This window comes from Bombyx mori, chromosome 16 (assembly GCF_030269925.1).
Source record: "Bombyx mori chromosome 16, ASM3026992v2".
In the NCBI taxonomy this organism is placed as follows: Eukaryota; Metazoa; Arthropoda; class Insecta; order Lepidoptera; family Bombycidae; genus Bombyx; species Bombyx mori.
The window spans coordinates 4,092,501-4,118,529 of record NC_085122.1 but is presented as its reverse complement, the minus strand read 5'-3'; the positions used below and the strand labels follow the sequence as shown (position 1 = coordinate 4,118,529).

Below are 26,029 nucleotides of genomic sequence, written 5' to 3'. Positions count from 1 at the left end.
ATAGTGTACAAACTTATACAATTCCAATTAATTATAGTCAAATTTCGACTACTGCGGGACCTCTTGTTGCTATAAATACATGACGTGTTAAATTGCATACGTTACATTACATACATCAAAGTTGCATATTAATGCGACCAATTCTTATGTTCGTTTTGTGTTCTGTCCTGAATCACGTACTCTGCAAATGCAATGGCCAAACAAGGATAAAAATTTAATAAAGAGAAAGATATTAACAACTAAGGCCATCCGGACCACGATAGCCTCAGGAGATAAAATATTTGGGAGTACTTATTGAAGCACTGTTGCGAAATCCAGTGATTAATTCTTGAAGATAGAGAGATTAGCGGAATAACACAACCAATGAAGGTAATAGGCAAGTATCTGCCTAATCCCTAACAGTGGGATTAGAAAAGACATTGATCGCTAAGTTCCGGAAATGGTACGGATATCATAGCATCATCATATAATCATATATCTTTGCAATAGTTTTTTTGAAGATTACTGAATTTTTTGCGTTGCTTACTTTTTGAAATATTTCATTTTTTTATAGCTAGCGGTATAGGTAACGGTTTGGCTGTGCCCCTGGCATTTCTGAGCTACTGGAACCACTTGCCATCAGATGGGAAAATTCGGAAGAAAGAATTTACAGCCTACCTCATGTTGAGTGGTTATTGGAGCCCAGATCATAACTTCAATGCTATTCACCTTGAGACGTTAGGCCGAAATCTCAATGAATCTAGAACTGCTGTTCTACTCTAAACGGCTGTCTGGTGTAGTAGTAAGTGACATGGTCACTACACAAGGGGGTTGCGGGTTCGAATCCCGCCAAGGGACGATATTTGTATAATAAATATAAAATGTCCTTTTCAGGGCTATGGATGTATATTAAATATGTGTATGTGTATTATAAAAAAATTACATTTATTTCCGTTATCTGGTATCTGTAATCTACCTGTAATACAAGATTTTTTACGACCTTAGCACGGGACCAGTTAACATGGCGTGATTGTTAGTAAATATTTATTTACTATTATTATTTATTTACTCTTCAAGCCGGAACTGCTCCACTGTTACATTACAGCTTCGCGGCAGCAATGAGTAGGATAACCGTACCTACTCGTTTGTACTTATTGTTACGCGCTGGGGCTCGGGATAAATAAAACTCTACCGAAGTATGACTTAAAACTGTAATAGCACTTAGAATACACACAGAACACTTTAAAATTCTCAATTCGCTTCTTCCGCTTCGCTTCAGTTGATACGTTCGCTGTTTCGCTTCGATTAGTTCCGATTACTGACTGACTGCGTGCCATCTCTGCAACGATTTTATTGCCGATACCACATCCCGAAAATTATCGAGAATATTCCACACAAGTCGAGTACATTCGATGTGTGTTTCCGATATCTGACAATAGATGGCGTTGTACTTCTCGAGCGTTCTAGATGCTACTAGATCCTTCGCTCTTACCCCCTTCACTCTTACCAGCGTAACGTTATAAACACGCCTCACCTTTCCTCATCAAATTTACTGAAACAATTTTGCTTTGTTTCAAAACAAAAACGAAAGAGTACTTACTGTGCTGCGTAAATGTAATGTTTCGTTTAACAAAAGAATGTTTCCGGTAAATATAAAACATTTCGCGCTCTCCAAACTTGAAGCACTTGGCGAGTGTTCTTTCAAAGGCTTCTTTGACTCAGCTACCAAAGTTTTTCCTTGTAATTATACGCAGGTCCAAAGATTAAACCTCACACGTTCTCGAACAATCTCCTCGTTAATGACGAACGACCATCTTTGTTTACAAATCGTGACTAGAATGACGAATTTTACTGGTGATAAGGCCTCTTGTGAGTCTGCACGGGAAAGTACCATCACTCTGCCTATTTCTGCCGTGAAGCAGTAATGCGGTTCAGTTTGAAGGTGGGGCAGCCGTTGTAACTATACTGAGATCTTAGAATTCATATCTCAAGGTGGATGGCAGCATTAACATTGTAGATGTCTATGAGCTCCGATAACCACTTAACATCACTCTTTTTTATTTCTTTGGTGAACTAGCTCCTGACCCAACTGGTGTTAAGCGATTACCGGAACGCATAGACATCAGATACAGTTTTCCTCCACGGTGCTTCCCCAGCGCAATCACATGGTCTTCAAACGAGGCTAGCCCAGAATACTTAACGATAGGGAGCGGCATGGCTCTGCCCCTGGATTTCTGATGTCCATGAGCCACGGTGACCACTCGGTGCAGATCTTGGTGGTAGTAGCAAATACAGCGAGGACCTGGAGGACTGATGTGGAGAAAGGGTTTACGTGAATAGTAGTTGCTCGCAATTATAATTTGCGTAATCACTGGTGGTAGGACCTCTTGGGAGTCCGCACTGGTAGGTACCACCACCCCGCCTATTTCCGCCGTGAAGCAGTAATGCGTTTCGGTTTGAGGGGTGGGGTAGCCGTTGTAACTATACTGAGACCTGAGAACTTATATTTCGAGGTGGGTGGCGCATTTACGTTGTAGATGTCTATGGGCTCCTGTAACCACTTAGCACCAGGTGGGCTGTGAGCTCGTCCACCCATCAAAGCAATACAAATAAATAAAAAAAGTCAGTCGATCCTAAGCTCAAGGAGAGATCTTATGTCGGTGTGGCGTGTAATTTTTTTGTTTTAAATAAAAAAACCACTCACCATCAGACGGGCCAGGTGGATCTTCTTAGAAGAGCAATAAAAATAAAACTATCAGTATCCACACAATCTCTAAGTTATCTTACTTATTAACAAACGCATACAATAGTCTATGTAATCTGTTTCCATACCTCACGTAGCAAATTTAAATGTTGTTTTCCGAAATGATAATTTAATTCTAAAAGACGTCAATTTCGTTGCGAGCCGTTTATCCTTGTTTCGTTAATATTATGCTTGCGTAATCACGTAGTGCGCTACGTGAGTTGTGAAGAGTCCCCTAATCCGAATTCTGATCTGATATGCCAGTGATAAACCGGCTATGACGAACTAAATTCGCCTAAACAATACGCCTAAGTAAAATCATTCATGGTCACCATATGCGAATATATGATCTCCGGTAAATGCAGTCTGCAAATTGTCCTTTTATCTATTCTAATAACTTCGAGGGGTTATACTAGATTCGTAGAACGAGTGAGTGAGTAAGCGGGGCTCAAATCTGACGACGTTATCAACATTAACCCTAACAAGAACAGTGCTTGGAAACGCGACTTACTGAGAAGATCCGGCGAGAAACTCAGTGGGCTGTGTCTATGGGTTAACTCATTCACCAAACCCTTCGTTGCTAGCGACTGGTTTGACGAAAACGATGACCGGTGCTTGAGGTACCTAAAAGCACCGTTAGTGGATCGGGAGGATCCGAAATGACATGTTTTGTTTACCATTCGGTCCGAAGGATCGGGAATGGGTGAATTGTAAAGATGGTACCGAAACACAAGATCGCCCAATGCATCAGATGTACTCAAAAGCAGTGTTTCATTCTTGAAGCTTTCGGTCTTTTTGAAAATCAAGGCTGTTTCTTTGCGAACAACCAAAGTTGTACTGAGTGGAATTTAGATATATCTATATAGTTTAGACGAACAGTTTTTATGTTTAGGCTTATAATGTACACGTTAATTGGTCTTCGCGAGCCATAGGCATAATTCAATCAAATTTTACGAACGACTGACCCGACTGAACGACGTGACCACGAAAACTGTAAGGTATTCGAAGTTAAAGAAAAAATTGATGAGAATAGTAAAAGACGAGATGAAATCGTAAAAATTGTTTTAAAGATTATGTTTATGAATAACGAATAATTGAAAAGATGCAATAATTCAAAACGAATAAAAAATAATGTAGGAAACGAGAAAGAGAAAATCTTCTAGCAAACGGATGTAAAATGCTCAAAAAATATCCATTAAGAAAAGGATAAGACAATATAGGCAGTCTATAATCAGATACATTAAATCTTGTTGTAGCGTCACAATAACACGTCGCTTTGAATTTACGCGTTGAGGATGTTTTTGAAACTCAACGTAAAATACGTAGGCACTTGATTATCTTTCTACCTAATCGACATAGCCTGGATTGTGTCATACGAACAATGGACGAAAGCCGATCGATACATCGTGCACGCAGAACTTCTCCGATACGCCCACATTAAATCCTAAGTGGATTAATTGAATTCGCAGAATATGCTTATTGATTCGCACTAGTGATCGTAACGATAAAAACAACTGTAATTGATGTTTAATTAGGCGAAGTAGAAGGTTTAGTGGGTTAGGCGATTCTCGAAATCCATAGACGCCATACAATGCCGACGCTAACCTTGACATACGATGTGTTTCTAATTTTCAAACTCATAGATTGCATTGAGGCAGAAATATATAGGGCAGTGGTACTGTCGCAACGGATTTTAGTGAGTAGCTAGTATTGTAATATATATTTTTCCCTACCTATTCGCTGGTAATCTAAGAGGCTATTCCAGCTATACCTGGACAGGTAGATGAGCTCACGGACTCAACCTGAGAGAATTTGCTAACATTAACCCTAGCAAGCGCAGTGCTTTACACTTCGATAAAGCCATTCCGATTCAGGCACCCGTCGCGTGCTGACGTGCTCATCTACCGTTCGATTGCCCGACCTCGGTTTGGGGCACATCTGGCGTCCAAGTGTTTTTCTCGGAAGTGACTACCTGTGCTAATTGCGTCGCATCGTCGTCTGTGAGCGGGCGGACCCCTAAATTCCAGGAATTCGTTCGGTAACTTAGTGGCCCGTTTGCAAGCGGACGGCTGTGTGCCGCAATTAATTGCGATTATTACAATTTTTGGGGCCTCGCCGTAAGGCGAGTGTGTTTTTAAAGTCCCGGGGCAGCCCCCCCTGGGCACTCGTCTATTATAATGGAGTCCACGGTCGATCTCTTTGCAGAATTTCTTCGCCTTAGGTACCCAACGCTATCGGCAGAATTTTTAGAATTCAAGACCCATCACGCAGCGAACTCGCCGGCGGTCTCCGTCGCTCCCATCGCTCCTGCGTCGTCCATTGCGGCCTCCGTCACGCCCGCCGATCCTGTGTCCCCGATACTCGCGCCCAAAACTTCTGCGTCGACCGTTGCAGCTTCCGCCCCAACCGTGCGTTCGTCGGCGACCTACGTTGCTTCCGTGCGTTCGTCCACGGCCTCCGTCGTGTCTGCGTCGTCTACTGCGCCCGCTAAAACACCCACCCGCAGGTCGCCCGCGCCCTCCTCATCCGATTCAGAGTCGGACATGGAGGTCGACCCTTCCCCCGCCGCCACGACTGATGGATTCACAGTAGTCCAAAAAGGTAAAAAGCGTGCTGCGGAGGCCCGAGCTTCCGCGGCCGCTAAAGTAAGCAAAGCCGCGAACGCGTCGCGTCCCCGCCCTCCGACCCCCGTCGCTCCCGCTGTCCGTGCAACACCGTCGCCGCGTCCAGTGGCACAATCTAAAACTCAGACCCCTCCCCCGGTAATCCTTCAAGACAAGGCAGCTTGGGACCGAGTTTCCCTGGCCCTTAAGGCCAAAAATATTAATTTTGTCAGCGCCCGTAATCTCGCCAACGGGATTCAAATAAAAATAACGACACCCGACGACCATAGGGCCCTCTCAAGTTACCTCCGAAAGGAGCGTATAAGCTTCCACACTTATACGCTCCAGGAGGAGCGCGAACTCCGCGTTGTCATACGTGGAATTCCGAAGGAGCTAGATGCCGATCTCGTCAAGGCTGATCTGATAGAACAAGGCCTACCAGTAAATTCCGTGCACCGCATGCACACCGGCCGCGGTAGGGAGCCATACAATATGGTTCTAGTCGCCCTCCAGCCTACCCCCGAGGGTAAGCACATTTTTAACATACGGACCGTCTGTAAGCTCTCCGGTATCGCCGTCGAAGTCCCCCATAAAAAAGGCACTCCTAGTCAGTGCCATAACTGCCAACTGTACGGGCACTCTTCCCGTAACTGTCACGCGCGCCCCCGATGTGTTAAGTGTATGGGCGATCACGCCACGGCCCTCTGCGCTCGCGACCAAAAAACCGCGACGGAACCGCCTAGCTGCGTCCTGTGTCGAACACAGGGTCACCCCGCGAACTACCGTGGATGCCCCCGAGCTCCAAAAATAAATCGCCGCGTCGCCCGCCAAAACCGCCTCCGAGCTTCCCGCCTAGACATCAAAGCCTCAGCACCCTCTGTGCCGAAGGCTAAGCCTGCCTTCGTGCCGGCGCCGGTGCCCAGCGGCTCGGCCTGGGCTAAACCGTTGCCGTACACGAACACGGCTGCAGCTCCTCCCTCCGCGATTCGTCCCGCCCCCGCGATACGTCGCTCCCCCGCGATTCATTCCTCCCCCGCGACCAGCACTCCGACCGCGTCCGATAACCTCGCTCTAGCGATCGACTTTTTTCAGTCGATCAACTTTGAGCGTGTTAACGCCTTGGGTGACGCCATTCGCGCCGCCTCCACTGCACAACACTTCATCGCCGTTGTGCAGGAATACGCTGACGTATACGCGTCGTTAAATACGTACGTCCTCCCCTCACTCCGCCGGTAATCAATGGCGTACATTAGTAGAATAAAGCCCTTATCCGTAACGATAGGATTTTTTAACGCTTACGGTCTCGCAAATCAACGTGATCAGGTTTGTGATTTTTTGCGTGACCATCAAATTGACATTTTCTTAGTGCAGGAGACCCTACTCAAGCCCGCGCGTCGCGACCCTAAAATCGCGAACTATAACATGGTTAGGAACGACAGGCTCACTGCTCGTGGTGGTGGTACCGTCATTTACTATAGAAGAGCCCTGCATTGCGTCCCGCTCGATCCTCCCGCGCTCGCTAACATCGAAGCATCAGTGTGCCGAATCTCACTGACGGGTCACGCGCCGATCGTTATCGCGTCCGTTTATCTTCCTCCGGATAAGATCGTTCTAAGCAGTGATATCGAGGCGCTACTCGGCATGGGAAGCTCTGTCATTCTGGCGGGCGACCTAAATTGTAAACACATCAGGTGGAACTCACACACCACAACCCCTAATGGCAGGCGGCTCGACGCGTTAGTCGATGATCTCGCCTTCGATATCATCGCTCCGCTAACCCCGACTCACTACCCGCTAAATATCGCGCATCGCCCCGATATACTCGACATAGCGTTATTAAAAAACGTAACTCTGCGCTTACACTCGATTGAAGTAGTTTCAGAGTTAGATTCAGACCACCGTCCCGTCATTATGAAGCTCGGTCGCGCTCCCGATTCCGTTCCCGTCACGAGGACTGTGGTGGATTGGCACACGCTGGGCATTAGCCTGGCTGAATCTGATCCACCATCGCTCCCGTTTAGCCCGGACTCTACCCCGTCTCCTCAGGATACCGCTGAAGCCATAGACATCGTAACGTCACACATCACCTCGACATTAGATAGGTCATCGAAGCAAGTTGTGGCGGAGGACTTCCTTCACCGCTTCAAATTGCCCGACGATATTAGGGAACTCCTTAGAGCTAAGAACGCCTCGATCCGCGCCTACGATAGGTATCCTACAGTGGAAAATCGTACTCGAATGCGTGCCCTACAACGCGACGTAAAGTCTCGCATCGCCGAAGTCCGAGATGCCAGATGGTCTGATTTCTTAGAAGGACTCGCGCCCTCTCAAAGATCTTACTACCGCTTAGCTCGTACTCTCAAATCGGATACGGTCGTAGCTATGCCCCCCCTCGTAGGCCCCTCAGGCCAACTCGCGGCGTCCGATGATGAAGAAAAAGCAGAGCTGCTGGCCGATACATTACAAACCCAGTGCACGCCCAGCACTCAATCCGTGGACCCTGTTCATGTAGAATTAGTAGACAGTGAGGTAAAACGCAGAGCCTCCTTGCCACCCTCGGATGCGTTACCACCCGTCACCCCGATGGAAGTTAAAGACTTGATCAAAGACCTACGTCCTCGCAAAGCTCCCGGTTCCGACGGTATATCTAACCGCGTTATTAAACTTCTACCCATCCAACTCATCGTGATGTTGGCATCTATCTTCAATGCCGCTATGGCTAACTGTATCTTTCCCGCGGTGTGGAAAGAAGCGAACGTTATCGGCATACACAAACCCGGTAAACCAAAAAATAATCCGACGAGTTACCGCCCGATTAGCCTCCTCATGTCTCTGGGCAAACTGTATGAGCGTCTGCTCTACAAACGCCTCAGAGACTTCGTCTCATCAAAGGGCATTCTCATCGATGAACAATTCGGATTCCGTGCAAATCACTCATGCGTACAACAGGTGCACCGCCTCACGGAGCACATTCTCGTGGGACTTAACCGACCAAAACCGATCTACACGGGAGCCCTCTTCTTCGACGTCGCAAAAGCGTTCGACAAAGTCTGGCACAACGGTTTGATTTTCAAACTTTTCAACATGGGCGTACCGGACAGTCTCGTGCTCATCATACGGGACTTCTTGTCTAACCGCTCTTTTCGATATCGAGTAGAGGGAACCCGCTCCTCCCCGCGACCACTCACGGCTGGAGTCCCGCAAGGCTCCGTTCTTTCTCCGCTCCTATTTAGTTTATTTGTCAATGATATTCCCCGGTCGCCGCCGACCCAGCTAGCCTTATTCGCTGACGACACAACCGTTTACTACTCAAGTAGAAACAAGTCCCTAATCGCGAGTAAGCTCCAGAGTGCAGCGTTAACCCTCGGACAGTGGTTCCGAAAATGGCGCATAGACATCAACCCAGCGAAAAGCACAGCAGTGTTATTTCAAAGGGGAAACTCTCCGCTTATTTCCTCCCGCATTAGGAGGAGAAATATCACACCCCCGATCACCCTCTTCGGCCAACCTATACCCTGGACCAGGAAGGTCAAGTACCTGGGAGTCACCCTGGATGCATCCATGACATTCCGCCCGCATATAAAAATAGTCCGTGACCGTGCCGCATTTATTCTCGGTAGACTCTATCCCATGATCTGTAAGCGGAGTAAAATGTCCCTTCGGAACAAGGTGACACTTTACAAAACTTGCATAAGGCCCGTCATGACTTACGCGAGTGTGGTGTTCGCTCACGCGGCCCGCACACACATAGACACCCTCCAATCCCTACAATCCCGCTTTTGCAGGTTAGCCGTCGGGGCTCCGTGGTTCGTGAGGAACGTCGACCTACACGACGACCTGGGCCTCGAATCGATCCGCAAACACATGAAGTCAGTGTCGGAACGTTACTTCGATAAGGCTATGCGTCATGATAATCGCCTTATCGTAGCCGCCGCTGACTACTCCCCGAATCCTGATCATGCAGGAGTCAGTCACCGTCGACGCCCTAGACACGTCCTTACGGATCCATCAGATCCAATAACCTTTGCATTAGACGCCTTCAGCTCTAACACTAGGAGCAGGCTTAGGGACCCCGGTAACCGTACTCGTCGAACTCGACAAAGAGTTCGCCGTGCAACCTAACCCATTCATCAGCCCGCTGAGTTTCTCGCCGGATCTTCTCAGCGGGTCGCGATTCCGATCCGGTAGTAGATTCATTCGCGAAGCAGCTACTCTTGAGCTGTTAGGTCTCCTTCGGAGGCGCTCGGGTAGCTGTTAGCAAATTCCACCCCTCCTGGCTGAGCCTTTGCTCGCCCACCTGTCCTGGTGAAGCTGGAAAGGCCTCCGGGCCACCAGTAATCTTTCAATCATAAAAAAAAAAAAAAAAAAAAACTTCGATAAAGCGGCACGACACGAGAACCCTCTCATCGTGGCCGCCGGTAACTACATTCCCGATCCTGCGGACAGAATGGAAAGCAGTCGACGTCGCCCAAAACACGTCATCTCGGATCCTCCCGATCCACTAACGGTGCTTCTAGGTACATCAAGCACCGTTCTCGTCGAACCCGTCGCTTGTGACGAAGGGCTCGACGAGTAAATTAACTCTCAGACACAGCCCACTGAGTTTCTCGCCGGATCTTCTCAGTGTATCGCGATTCCGATCCGTTGGTAGATTCTGCGAAGCACGACTCTTGCTAGGGTTCGTGTTAGCAACGTCCTCAGGTTTGAGCCCCGTGAGCTCACCTACTAGTTACTAGCCGCTCCAGGCTATTCCAGCTTAGGTAGGAAAAAAAAAGCAGTGCTTCGCAGAATCTAACACCGGATCGGAATCGCGACACACTGAGGAGATCCGGCGAGAAACTCAATGGGCTGTGCCTATGGGTTAGTTCGCTCGTCGAACTCTTCGTCGTGATGGATGAGTTCAACGAGCATGGTGACCGGTGCTTGAGGGTCTTAAAGTACCGTGAGTGAATCCGGGGAATCCGACAAGACATTTTTTGAGGGACGGCGCCTTTGCGTTCCTCCATCATCGTGGTCGGATGAGGGTATCACAACATAGTATAAAACAAAGTCGCTTTCTCTGTCCCTATATCTGTCTGTCCCTATGTATGCTTAAATCTTTAAAACTACGCAACGGATTTTGATGCGGTTTTTTTTAATATATAGAGTGATTCAAGAGGAAGGTTTATGTGTATAATAACATCCATTAAATAATGGAAAAATTACTAATAAATTACAGTTTCAGTTCAGTATAAAGCTATATCAACTTACACTTTTTTTTGACTCGCAGTCTGTCTTAGACAGCAATGAAAATACATATGCATAAAAATTCCAACATTGAATTACTGTTTAATTTTTTTTTTTACTGAAAATTGTTTTTGTACAAAGCACACCGGAACATTTCATAGTAGGCGTGCACTCCAAGCTGATATTGATCGATTGTTGTGAGCATATCATTACTGGGTCACGTGTACTCAACGTATCAAATTGTTGATACACGATGATGGGTTCTGTATAGGTTTCACATTAGTGTTGATGGTGGATTTATTTTAATAAAACCGTCAGGGAAATTCACATCTCATCTGGCTAGCAAGTTCTATTATTAAGAAAACTGTTAAGCATTCAATAATAACACCCAAAAACCCAAGCAAAAAATAACTGTAAATCAAGGGGTGAAAGGCTGTTTGGTTTATACGTCATTTTTACAACTGTACAAGAGAGCCATTTAAAGTTTAAAACTTGGAAAAATATCATAACAAAAAACTTCTTCAGCTATTTGAACGGAGTAAACTTAATTGACGTCCAAATAAAAACATTGAACTATTGATGCTAATCTATACATATAAATAAAATTGGAGTGTCTGTTTGTAATATTGAAACAGCCTCGTTTTACTACATGCATTTGAATATATATACGGTACATACACCAAAATAACATTTTTTTAAATTTTTGTCTGTGTGTCTGTTTGTTCCGGCTAATCTCTGGAACGGCTGGACCGATTTTGACAGGACTTTCACAGATAGGTAGCTGATGATATAAGGAGTAACTTAGGCTACTTTTTTAGACTAGATTCGCCCCGCGGCTTCACCCGCAGTACGACAATAACCGCGGGTAACATCGCGGGACTCAGCTATCAATAATAAAATTTAATGTTTCCGAAGCGAAGCGAGGGCGGGTCGCTAGTACCAAAACACACCTTAATTACTAAGATAAATGTCGCGTATTATGCAAAATATCGCTTATACCAAATAGCCTTTTATCCCTCCCCCTATGTACTACGGAAACCTTCCAGTACATCTTACAGCGCAACTCTAAGTCGGAAGATCCAGACCGCGTGGGCAGGTCGCTTCAATAGAATAAAAACAAGTGGTACTTTCGTTTTTGTTATTAATAGCTTGCAAGCACGTATTTCTCGGTATCATTTGCATGTAACTCACCAAGCCGAATGAATAAGGATCAATTTCTTTTTTGACCGAGATAAGTCCGTTATTTAAAATTTATTTCGATTTATAATGTCTTTTATTGTCAGTATATTTATTTGTTAAGAATCGAAATAGACAATGCCGCACACATTTAGTGAGAACAGCTTATACATATAATAAACTTGTATTTTTCTAATGATTCATTTTTGTTTAGTTATATTCAAAACTTAAGCTTCGATTGAAGTTGTTGAAAGCGGCCCATTCGGAAATCAGAAACTAAGTTATTTTGGAAAGACCGAAAAGCTAATTAAGAAAATTCCGCTGCTATTTAATTTTTACCTACGGTTTTCATATATTTTGTTTGTCATAGTGAATTTTGAATAATATTCAAGAACTTTTAAGATATATGATATTTATAATACGAACGAAGTATACGGTTAAAAACTACAATCTTCATATTGTAATTTTTAACGTAACAACTGCTTATTCAATTGTTAGTTTATTCACACATTTTCCTTGTGATAACAATACCTAAAATACGCACTACGAAAATAAGATATAGTAGCATTGGAATTGAAGGATGGTTAGGTAAGAATTAATAATACTAGGTTATCAATTACTAGCTCTTGCCCGCGACTCCGTCTGCGTAGAATAGTTACTTTGGTATAACGTTAAATTTTACCCCCAACTTCATTTACGTAGAAAGTAGTTAGACAGTAGAATTATAGAATGTTAAGGAAGCCATTTTAAAACCCTATTTTGAAACATTCTTTATTGGTGCTCCACTTGTTTTTGCCTTACCGTGACCGCGAAGGCCCATAGCCTTCCTCAATAAATGGGCTATCGAATACTGAAATAATTTTTCAAATCGGACCAGTAGTTTCTGAGATTAGCGCATTCAAACAAACAAACTCTTCCGCTTTATAATATTATTAGTATAGATTAATACTAGGTTAGCTTATGAGCAGAAATGATTTGTGCTTTGAAAGTGTTGCCTATCTACCTGCTAGTAAGTAGCCCTGAGGCTTCATCTAACTAATCTAAGCTGGTGCTGGACGTGGGTTGGTAGCGGGGCTAAACCTGAGAGAAGTTGCACTGACCCTAGTAAAGCTGAATCTACCACCGGATCGGAATCGCGACCCATTGAGAAGATCCGGCGAGAAACTCAATGGGTTATGTCTGTGGCCTAGGTTGCACATCAAACTCTTCGTCGTATTTGCTAGTAAGACTCAGAGCTACACAACGAGAATGACGCCATGTACCTTAACATCAGTCTCAATTACATTGGATAACTTAGATAGAAGATTGTATATTAAATTAACAGATACGCAAAAAAAAACCTTTCGACTTTTCCTTTGGATTGAGGAATTGCTGTAGTCCAGAGGGCTCATTAACTACACTAGAATCGGCGTGCCTTATTAGCTAGGATTATGGTAATAGGAAACTATTCACGATTCCAAGAGTTGAATGACTGTAACGTAAAATATTATTAGCTGCGTTGTTCTCCTAAGAAACACAGTTTGACATTTTGAAACACAGCTATAGAAGAATGAGATAACTTTTAATATAAAATTTTTATCATTCTAAATAATCATGTTTGAAATTCCGCTTTTTAGTGTTGCAAATAAGGAGATACGCTATGTGATATTAAGTGGTGCCCATGGACACTGACAAATTGTATATTCTGCAAGACAAATAATAAATGTCACAAAGTTGCTTTTCTTAGAATTCAGTATTCTACGAGTACATTCTACACAAGAATTTGAATTAATTATTATCTACATGTGAGAAGGTAGATTTGTTTGGATTGACTCGTTTCGATAGCTTTAAACGCTCCAAATGTTATTCTAATAGTCCGATTGTAAATTGAAACTCATAAGGACACAGGTAAATTACCTCGAACTGGTCCGAATGTATGTATCATTTTATTCAAAGCGTATGAGAATTTAAAAGTATGTTTGAATTGATTGTAAATTGATTAGATTAAGATCTTAAATGAAAATTACATGAATATTACAAAGATAGTAATTGGGTAAATAGGTTACGTTGTACCGACTTCAAAAACGGATACGGTATTATTATTAGTTACTAGCGACCCGCCCTCGCTTCGCTTCGGAAACATTAAAAGACACATGAAACCAAAAATATAAAAAAAATAAAAAATAAAAAAGTAGCCTATGTTCATGAGGGACAATGTCGGCTTCTAATGGAAAAAGAATTTTTCAAATCGGTCCAGTAGTTTCGGAGCCTATTCGAAACAAACAAACAAACAAATCTTTCCTCTTTATAATATTAGTATAGATTGGATTTTGTTTTGTAGACTGATGGCCCTATTTGAGACGTATTTGAGAAGTTTTGGTAGGCAGCGGCTTGGCTCAGCCTCTGGCATTGCTGACTTCCATGAAGCAACAGTAACAATTTATCATCAGTTGGGCCGCTTGTCTGCCTACAGGGGCAATAAAAAAAAGACGTGAATTCAGAGTCTGTAGCTGGCTATCCCATTCTCTGTACGTACGACATGACTGTTTTGCGGTAAGAAGAAGCGGGATGGCGATCTAACCGTAAGTTCCTACTTAATTTAGAATCCTTCGTCTGATTGTTTTTGATAAATCTAAATTATTCCCGTATTAAATACTGGTAGAGATGGATAGGAGGACAACGTTGCTCGGTTCCATGTATCCTGTAACAAAAGGAGTCATGTGGTATCACGAAGGATATTTGTTATCCAAAGCAGTGGAGAGAATGCTCTATATATAAATCAAAGGAACTAATGCCTCAATGTGGAAGTTGATGCGCTTAGGTTATCGCTTAATATCAGGTGGGCAATGAACTCATTAGTCTGGCAAAGAGCCGTGCATGTTGTCACGCGGCGTAGCAACGAAAAGTACCAGGACTTCATAAATGATAGGAGCTCACATTCTGAGTAATACCCATTACGCACACATTCACACACACGAAACAATACACACGTAAATGTTCCGCTGTAAGCTCAAGTTCGCTTTATCCTTCTTTTGCATTTAAAAACTTAGTCCATGTCTATAAACCTTTAGGGGATATTATTGAACAAATAGGTATTGAAAGAACATATTTAATATAAGTCATAACTTAGACTTAGGAATTTCATTTACTTTATTACATATTAAAAAAAAACAAGACATGATGATAGCAATCTCACTATTATAATATAATTTTTTTTCTTCTAAATTAGTAGTTTATGAAAATTCGAGAAATTTAATATAATATTTGAATAAAATAAAATAAAAAATACAACGGTTTGTTTTAGAAATTCATGCACTGCTTGTCATTACCAAAAGAAATCTATATTATATTAATACGTGAAGCAAAAACTTTGTATCCCTTTTTACAAAAATTGCGCCAACGGAGGAGTATGAAATTTTCCACACTTATAGAGAATATGGAGAAGAAGTGCACAATGCTAATATTTTTTTAAAATAATCTACAAAAGATACATTAAATCAATAAAGAAAACATAACACACACCACATACCATGTATTTGACGCACACACGCATGCATACTATTAATTGTCAAACTTTTGTTCTTGACGTCTGTGGTCAAATTGAGAATAGATTAAATATTGTTTGTCTTTATTAATATTATTTATAGTGTAGCCTTGGCGAAATTTGTGATTATAGAAGTATAGAATACAATCATAATAGTGTACAAACTTATTATACAATTCCAATTAATTATAGTCGAATTTCGACTACTGCGGGACCTCTAGTACATATAAACATTTGTAATTCTATGCTTGCATATAATAGACAATGCGAACATCGTAAATAATACGTTATTACGGGTTGACAATCATTGTATCGCGATAGTAGGTATATTTAATTTTTAGAGTTATGAGTACGTTTTATTAGGACGAGATATCGGAGAAAATGTGAATAACAGAGAATAGTCCTGGGGAAAATACTACTCAACCCTATTTCTGCCATTCGGCGCTTTGAAAGCTAGAAGAACTGCTAAAATACTGTGTAAACACATTCAAATTCATATTCAAGTTTCAAACAGCTCACATCGTGATCCCAAGTTCCTATAACCACTGAACACGAGGTGGAATTTAAGCTAGTTTACCCTTTGAAAAGGTACCTAACTAAGTACCTACCTAAGCTGGTAGAGGCCTGTAGAGCCTTTTTTTATTGCCCTTGTAGGCAGACGAGCATACGGCCCACCTGATAGTAAGTGGTTACCGTCGCCCATGGACTTCAGCAATGCCAGGAGCAGAGCCAAGCCGCTGCCTACCGTTAAGTATTCTCCACAAGCCTCGTTTGAAGAAGGATATGTCATAGCGCTCGGGAGACACCGTGGAGGGGAGCTCATTCCAAAGCCGGATGGTACGTGGCAAAAAAGATCTCTGGAAGCGCACTGTGGATGAACGCAGTGGCTCCAGCTAGTATGGATGAACTCTACTCCGGTGGCGGGCGGTGCGATAGTAAAAACGAGATGGTGGAATTATCTCAAACAATTCCTCAGGGCACTCCCCATGGAACATACGGTACAAAATACAGAGGGAACCGAAGTCTCTCCGCAGACCCAGAGGTTCCAAGCGATCCGTGAGAGGCTATGCCAGCGTAACCGAGCGAGTAGGTGAACTCACGAGGCTCTAACCTGAGGACGTTGCTAACATTAGCCATATCAAGAGCAGTGCTTCGCAGAATCTACCACCGGATCGGAAACGCGACCCACTGAGAAGATCCGGCGAGAAACTCATTGGGCTATACTTAAATAAATACAGTACGTAGATTAGCCAAAGGTCTTTTGCAATGCTGTTGATTTGTATTTTCATTTTTGTTATAAATATTTTATTGACGCATATATGTAAATATTATGTTTTATTAATAATTCACAATTCATTATCGTTTAAAATTATAATTTGAAAACAAAAATGTATTGACATCGACCGTGACAGGACTCGAACCTGCAATCTTCGGATCCGAAGTCCGACGCCTTATCCATTAGGCCACACGGTCTCGTGATAGTGATGTGAAATAGGTCATTTAAAACAATATAGCTAGCCTCCTACAGATGACGTCACAATCACATCACGAGATCAAGGTTACTAACCCCGGTGGGCCTCATACTAAAATTTTCACTGAAAATCATGTAATTCAGAATTTCAATAATTATTATTACAGTTGATTAATTAGTAAAAAGGACAATGAGATGTAAATTTTGCATAATCACTGACATGATGATATAGCATGTATCTACACAATGATAAAAGCAAAGTAAATTTTAAATCGAGATGGATGAAGTATGAAGAAGCAAAAATACCTTGGGCTTCTAAATCCTGTTGAATATAAATTTTCTGTGTGACCTCTGAGGTCATTGATGTGTGACGTAATACTTCTAGACTCGTATTTCAACGATCATCTATCTAAGGTATTTTAATATCCTGTGTAGTTTTGATCGTGTGGCACCTGTCTAGGGAATATACTTTAGCTGGTGACAGGGTCTTGTGAGTCCGCACGGGTAGATACCATCACCCTGCCTATTTCCGCCGTGAACCAGTAATGCATACTAGTTTGAAAGATGTGACAGCTATGGTACTTTACAGTTGAGACGAGACCTCGTGTCTCAAGGTGGGAGACATTTACGTTGTTGATGCCCATGGGCTCCGGTAACCACATAACGAGAGGTGGGGCGAGGGGAGATCATAAAATCTCAGTAGAAAAATACAGTTACTTTACTATTGGCCTTATTCAAATCTGCTACATTTGTTGTTATTATTGCAATTAACAACAACAACCTTCATACAACACGTTGTGTGCCAGTGATTTCAATTGCTTAGGGACCCCGGTAACCGTACTCGTCGAACTCGGCACAGAGTTCGACGTGCAACCTAGCCCATGCATCAGCCCGCTGAGTTTCTTGCCGGATCTTCTCAGCGGGTCGCGATTCCGATCCGGTAGTAGAATTATTCGCGAATCAGCTCTTGAGTTGTTAGGTCTCCTTTGAAGGCGCTCGGGCAGCTGTTAGCTCACCCACCCCTCCTGGCTGAGCCTTTGCTTGTCCACCTGTCCTGGTCAAACTGGAAACCCCTCCGGGCCGACAGTAATTCCTCATTCAATAAAAAAAAGGAATTTCAATAATGGCTGCTTTTTATATGGTCTGGGTGGAATTATGATCATAGTGGAGCCTAGTCTGATTTACTAGGAGCTCATGATTTGATGGCGGTTTTATTATTGAGATTTCAACGGGCTTTAATACTCACTCTATACCAGATGATTCACGCTGTAGTTTGCTATTTTAGAGCTATATGCAAATTATTTAACGCGTAATATAGATCAGTGAAAAAGTTTGAATTTTGAAACCATTGAATACGTGAACGGGCTATGCTGTGATATCCATTATTAAAATTAAGGGTACATTAAGAAATGTTAGGAAATTTTTATTTTTATTTATTAAGCCGCCCAATTGAAGTAATCAGATATTATATATCTTGAATGGTAACAGAGAAAAGAGACAAACATATTCATCCTATATGATTTTGCAGCGGGAGAAAAAGATAGAAATATTTCAGTAGGCTTCGCTTCTTTTTTAGACTAGGTACTATTTATTTCAATATCAACTAACTTTTAACAAAACTACAAATATGTATATTATTGTCGGAATAAATAATTTAATATTTGTATGAAATTATTGTACCTATGAGGATTTTTCAAGATAAGCCTTATTAATTTTAACCTACCATACGACGGGAATAGAAATCGTGTGCAAGCAGGCGTTTGCTTACACAGCGTTACCATGACAACCGCTACAAAAGGCAACATTGCTCTTTAAGTTTATGCGATCCTGGTACTTTCTTTTGCGGATCCACGTGACTTTGTCTGCTGCTTAATTAATCCAGTATTTTTTATTACAATTTATGTAGTTAGTTTATTTTTTGGGTTTTTCTTGACATCACAAAATGGACGCCGCATCCCACAACACCACATGTGGTGGAAGCATCATTTATTATTTATTATAATACGGCTGTCTCATACGGATGCCTCAAGTGCTGTAAAAATATTAGAATTAATAAAGAATAAATAGTAAAACCAGTTAGTAAGTACTCACTCAGAGGGCTGAAAGAATTTGAGAAGAAGAAGGTACCTAACTAAAGAAGGACTAATACATATGTACTAAGAAATGTTTTTTTTTTGTGGCTGGCACGGTTTGTGCATTTGCCACTAGCTAGTTACTAAGAATATAACTATGAGTATATGCGATGTTAATACGGGGATGATAGAATTATCTTGAACAGTTACTCTGAGCACTTCATTTATCACTAATAGACACAGAAAAATGCCGTAAGCTTAAAGAAAAAAAATCTTTATCTGCAAACACAACCAATTCGCTGAAAGCCAATCATTAACTTATGAATGGGCGGACTTGGATTTTCTATACACATACCGTAGCAACTTGCAATCTCTCTGTATATGTTTTTAAAAAGTAATAAAATGTTTGAACGATTAAAAGAGTACAAATTAAAAGCATAATCTTTTCATTGGTACCTACAGCTAATATAGGAAATTCATAAATGATATTCAATTAACCCGTGTCGCTTTTTCTCTCTTTGTAAAATTACCATGCGTTAATTTTCAACCTCTGACTTACTTACTGCACTTTTTATATATTAATAAGTGACATCAATTCTTTCAAGAGATAATTTGTCTCCTCGTTTGAACCACCAGATCATTTGCTCAAGACTGGACCCGTTTATCTTAAAGTCCTTTGAATGACGTGCCCTGTGTATTACGGGTCGCATCTCTTAGCAGCGCATTGATATTGTCAAAGGGAAAATATTGAGTTATCCTTATTGCTCACAAGATTGGTTAGTGGTGAATATCCTAGGGTGGTAAGCATGTTTGTTCTGCCTCGAATTCAGCATAAACTTGACTACCTTTCTTGAATACTGCTTAACTTCATCATCTCGGGACGGAGAATGAACTCGCCAAGAGCTGAATATCTTTTGCGTAGAAGTCACACATTATCTGCAGAGGAGTCTCTTCCTTTTGCCGTTCATTCCTTCCCCTTAAAATACCTGTAGAGCCAATCGGTAGCATGCCCAATTTATAAATTTCTGTTGGCAACTTATAATGTCTCTTGATTCTAATTAAAATTATCGATTTATTGCGACAAATATTGCCAGATTCCCGAGTGTACCAATTTTGATTTCATAAGATTTTCATAACGTCAGTTTTAAAATTTTGGAATCCATAAAGATACGTTACTGTGACCGAAAATCTCAGACTACGTGAACTGATTGAACAATACTACTAATAATGATTGTTTAGCCATTTTAGAAAACTCCCTACAAATTTTTGAGATCTTTGTGTCTTTAACACTACCATTATTTCTGAGAGATTCCAGTACAGTATTAAATGCTGACGAAATCTTTTGAAATATTAAATCAACATAAACTAGTTGCATCTCATTTTTATCTATTAATAACACGATATTCACGAGAAGGACAGAATACGCTATTTCGATTTATCGTAAATAATTCAAGAACGTGCTCAATCAGTGCATTGTAAAGCTTTTTTTCTTGAAGACTCCACAAATAGTACTGCGTTATCTCTCAGCGCGGGCACGTGTTGCGTTATCATCTCGTGTCTGCATACATGAATGAGAATTTACTCTATTACGAAAATTATAAGCGTTAACTTAAATTTAACCAAAAAAGAGTTGAGAAATGCGTGTAAGACGTGATTTTAATTTGTTTTTCTGTTGGTAATTTCCAGCCTTCGATACTCTTAATATAATTATCATTAAACTACTTATATACGCAGTTACAAATATATTTATATATTTTTTTTCTACCGAACAGTAAGTTTTTCCATGAAGTGATTATTGACCACCTGATGGTTGTTTGTTTTGCATTTTCCTTTTTTTGGAGTGCAATACAATAACGTTTAATCTCTTTCTCTCTCTCTCTTTCTCCTGGTGCGTAGGTGTCAATGAATAACATTCAAGTAATCTACATTATTACCCGAAATATATGTTAATTATGTGTTTTATTTCAAACAAGATTTTAGTAATACCTTTTCCAGTCTGTTAGTTTTTTATGGTATCATAGATAACGGTTTTAACGAATTTCGCACACATCACTAAAAAGTAAACCGACATTATATTAAAAAGTAAAAAAATAAAAATTTAAATTTAAATTATATTAAATATTTCACAAACAGAAAGATGGGTGACAAAAGTTATAGATATTGAGAAAATTCTCAACATTTCACGTTAGTTGGCAGACAAATGGATATTTCGTAAAAGTAGCTAAAATAATTAAAAACGAAAGAATAATTATAGTATTAGTAATTGCTTCGTCATCGCCATTTTAAAATTCGATTTATCTTTGAAAGTAAATTGAAGCGTGATAAATCATTTATAAATAGCACAGCGCCTCTGGCTAATGCCGGCTGTCAACAAGGACCGATGATAACCCTGGGTTTCCCGGCCAGGGGAATATTTCTTGAGTGTTGTGCTCTTAAATAGTTTTGTTTTATTTTCCGTATCTATTCTATGGAGCTAGTACAGCTTCTCGCGGATGGGTTGTGAGCTCACGGGCTCTAACACTAGCTCTAGCAATGCTTCGCTAAATTTTTACTGGTGGTCCGCACGGGCAGGTATCACCACCCCGCCTATTTCTGCCGTAGAACAGTAATGCGTTTCGGTTTGAAGGCTGGGGTAGCTATTGTAATTATACTGAGACCTTAGGACTTATATCTCAAGGTGGGTGGCGCATTTAAGTTGTAAATGTCTATGGGCTCCAGTAACCATTTAACACCAGGTGGACTGTGAGCTCGTCCACCCATCTAAGCAATAAAAAAAGAATCTAATACCGGATTGAAATCGCGCTGACAAGATCCGGCTTGAAACTCAGTCGTTGTGTCTATGGGCTAGTTGGCACGTCGAACTCTTAGTCGGAGGCGACGAGTTCGACGAGGATGTTGTTTTGTATTTTATAAGGTTTAGGTAAAAAAAAATGTTGTTTGTTTGTCTGTAAATGAATATAAAGCTATTCCTAATTCATTAATAGTAAAATATGTCAGACATTTGGCATTAGGGTCGGTCTGGAAGTTCCAAAAACTCGATTATTACGTCGATTGGTCCAAAGTAATGATCGATTTTCTATTCTTCTAATTATTTAAAAGATTTTTTTCCGACTTAGCAGAATGAATACAATAAAAAAAACGGTTGTAACAAATTAATTATTTTTATTTATTTATTTATAAATTGCCTTCATTATTATAAACGCTGTTGGATCGATGTGCTAAAAACAACGTCACAAATTTGACCCGCGATAAAACATTCCGCATCCAACACACGATTATCTACAATGTTCTTTTATTCTTGTTTATTAATACGCTTTTATTAGCTTCAGCCGTATGTATCATATGTTAGTATGTAACGGAATCTTTGAACATAATTTTGACCCCCTTCCAAACGTCGGATTAACTCGAAATTTGGTATACTTATTAATAACCGATGACAATTTAATATTTAAAAAAAATATATTGAAAAATTCGAAATTCAACTAAAAAATTAAAAATAAATAATAGTTTAAAAAAACAAAACGCTTTTATAGAAAATCCAAATAAAAAATAGAAAATAAATCTTAATAAATTTGAATTAAAAATAGTGTAAGAAAAAATGCTTTTATTGTAAAAAAAAGCGTGGGGTGCATGGTATCAGTAGTTAGTTATAAATATTTTATGAACTGATATGAGTAGAAGGATTATTTTGATAATATCCTGAAAAGCACCCCACGCTTTTCACTCTTATAAATTTTTTATTATTGTTTTTTATGAAAAATAATATTATTTAATGAAATTAAATGAAGTTGATAAATTTGAAACATTAATCAATTGTCATAAATTAAATGAGATTCTATGATATGGGATGAAATATAATATCACTCAAATGGTGGTTCTTAACTGAGACTTTTTCAGTTGACTTTTGGAAAATCTCGAGAAGCTACGTCCACCGACTTTGTTTCATTTTCCTACATTTGTGCACTGTCACAGATACTAAACAGTTAATAAACCACCGTTACTACACATTTAAACCTGAAGAAACACTAAATAGACCAAAATAATCCACACAAATTCGCTCCTCGCGTTCCCGCCAAAAAGTCTTTACTTCGATATTTTAATATTGTGTTATATTCAAATGATTTATTATGTTCAAGAAAAAAAAAATAACTTTAAGCATCTCTATACGAGCTAGTTTAAATAAATATGTATATAAAAAAGCCTGTAAAATTAAATCGACGACTTGATATTTCGACTTCATTAAATTTTATTGTAATTGCATTCAAGGACTATAACTAGCACTATTACTTATATTTTATTGTAATAACACTAGCTCTGCCCTGCTGAGCGTAAATATGAAATACCATAACAAAAGCGATCTTTGTCAGTTAAAAATAATGTATTAACTATATTTTTCGAGAAAGGTGACTTAATCCGTAAGTAACCCTATTGTGCGCATAAGGACAAAAATAAAACAAAACTTCTCTAAATATTATGTAGGATTTATTTAACGACACATCAAGTTTTCTAGGACTTTGTGAGTTATTTCAGTGGTTTTATGAACGTTAAACCAAGATTTTATTTATCTCGAGATTTTCAGAGAACTACAGAAGATATTTGTGGACTTTTGCACTAAAATGATTGTTTGTTTTGATTTGAGTTGTAATAATTTGATGTACATTGCAACGCAGCGAAAAGGACGTCTTATTTCAATCGGTTCTTAATATTTTCGTGATTAATAAGTAGTGTACCTATGACCGAAATGCAATTATTCGCCTATATTCGATAACTAGAAGCCACACATACAACCCGCATACTCAGGGTAAATGGAATCAGGAGAAACGCAGAAAATATTTCGTTCATAGCCATTGTATAAATTATATTAATCAATCCGGTGTTAGCTCTTTCGATGCTACACTCAAACTACTGTTTGCAAGATTTAGCTCAACATTTTATGGTTAGTAAAAATAGTTTAGTAAAAATAGCTTATCTAAATAGTCAATGGAGTACGTAGGCATAATAGTCGTAATCTCAACAATACTCAACGTGTAATCTTCTTCTTCGATAAGTATATAAAAACTTACTTAGTCGTGCACTTTTTATGTAAAAATTGAATTACTGTTGTGACAATTAAAAGTGACGACATTAATTATATGACTTTAATAAATTCTAATTTGTTATTTATGGTTGTTAGGCTGTATAAAGAGGGCGTACCCGGCGCCGTCATTTCCTGTTCTTGATCCCGGGGCTCCACCCATCCCGTGTTCCGACCCTCTTCCTGCCGAGACTTACCAGGAACCAATAAACACAAGGAGAGTGTTCAACTAATACCAATCCTTTTCAACAAAACTCAACACTATGTCATAAACGGAAGAACTAATTTAGAATGCAACGGATATACGCTATACAACTCGGGACTCGTATCGTGAGCGGTAGCAGGGAATCGGATCAAATATGAAATACCATTATGAAACTTATTTTCGGGGGAATAAAACACATTTTTATAGAGGGCTTAAAACGAAAGCAAGCTTAATGCATCAGTAGTTGCATGGCGTATGGTCTGTATTGCCCATAAAACAGGGTGTAAATTTGAAATCTCGAAATGCATTGTGATAACGGCATCGAAACATCTTGCCCTTTCTGCGTCCCTGGTAGTTTGGTCACGCGTTTTCGTTCCGTGGCCGTCACTGACAATGGGACAAAAATATTTTATTTGTAAGGTTAAGTAAGTAAAGTAGTTTTGTTTTGTTAGTTAGTTTTTTATGTGATTGCTGTAAAGTTGTGGACAATACTCATAAAAATACACTAATAATCCCAGAGAATTTTAGTATGCGGAAAACTAGGCGATTGATTACAATGTAAATAATATAAATAGTTTATGTATTTGTCTGCAAAATACGGCCATACCGTTCGATAGCCGCGAACGAGATTTTATCTTATTCTACAGCACTGCAGCTTTATAACGTGAATTCCATAGTAATTTTTCGTATCTATTCCTTTGTTATAAACTAATAAAGTCGTCATTACAATTTTTATTATCGATAAGAGCCATTTTACCGCTGTTAAAATGCTCACATTTGATAAAGTATAACTAAACATTCTTTGACCGTAGGTAGTAGTTAGTGATCAGTGTTCAATAATTGTGTTAATAAAAAATAAACAGCTGACTTTTAATCAACCTTTTTTTTGTCATATATGTATACATCCAAATCGTGTATTTGTTAAAAATAAAATGCTGTTTTTTGAAATATTTCAAATCCAGCAAACGGATATATATTTTAACTAGCGGCCCGTACCGGCTCCGCTCGGGTCAACAAACATTTCAATGATATTTAACGTTGTTTTATTTTTTAGATAAAAGAACACTTATTGCGGCTTTACTATAATAGTTAAACATATGCTGTCGAGAAACTTTTTGTAAATACTAACGTGTTCTACAAAGTCATAGTAGTACATTATTTTATTCTATCATCAATAGTTTTCGCAGGGCACGCGATGTAAATAATATTTTAGGTAATTTTTTTACACCTTGGGTTACATTATTGCAGTTTTAGTAAGGATTCCAAATTTTTTTCAAATAAATAATAGTTTAAAAAAACTAAAAAACACGCTTTATATAAAATTCAACTAAAAAATAGAAAATACCCCACGCTTTTTTTACAATAAAATATATTCTTTTACACTATTTTCAATTTAAATTTATTAAAATTTATAAATTTATATTCAATTTTTTAGTTGAATTTTATATAAAGCGTGTTTTTTAGTTTTTTTAAACTTTTATTTAGTTGAATTTAATATTTGGAACGAAGTTCCTTATCGCGCGTTGTGAAAGGGGGCTAGACGGAAAAAATTCTTACGAAAAGTTGTCACGACACTTTTTAGATCCGTCATTCTGACCCATCAACGTGTAGGCGCTTATCGCGTGACATTGCTCGTATCCGATTGGTCCGCGTAATGAGTACAGTTTCTCGAGATAGCGTTTCAACAATAATAATTTAGTTCATAGTATTGTTTTTTTTTTCTTCATAATGCCGTAATTTATTATTATAACGTAAAAAAAAAATTACAATTCCTGCACTAATTAATCGAAAGGAACTTCGTTCCATCCGGGTGTCCCTTGACACCTCTCAAGTTTTTTTTTTAAATATTGAGTTGTCATCGGTCCTCGATAAATCTACAAAGTTTGAATGAAATCTGGCCGTTTAAGTGAGTCAAAATCGCGTCTAAAGGAGTCAGTTACAAACATACAACATACAT

General features: G+C 39.9%; 1 protein-coding gene and 1 non-coding gene across 2 annotated transcripts in view; both read right to left on the bottom strand.

Moving 5' to 3' along the window:
* Positions 1-26,029, bottom strand: part of LOC101743550 (fructose-bisphosphate aldolase) — a 230,034-nt gene that overhangs the window by 88,170 nt on the left and 115,835 nt on the right. The gene's annotated exons all lie outside the window — the stretch shown is intronic.
* Positions 16,651-16,723, bottom strand: TRNAR-UCG (transfer RNA arginine (anticodon UCG)). Its single transcript has one exon. It is a non-coding gene; the product is annotated as a tRNA-Arg (tRNA).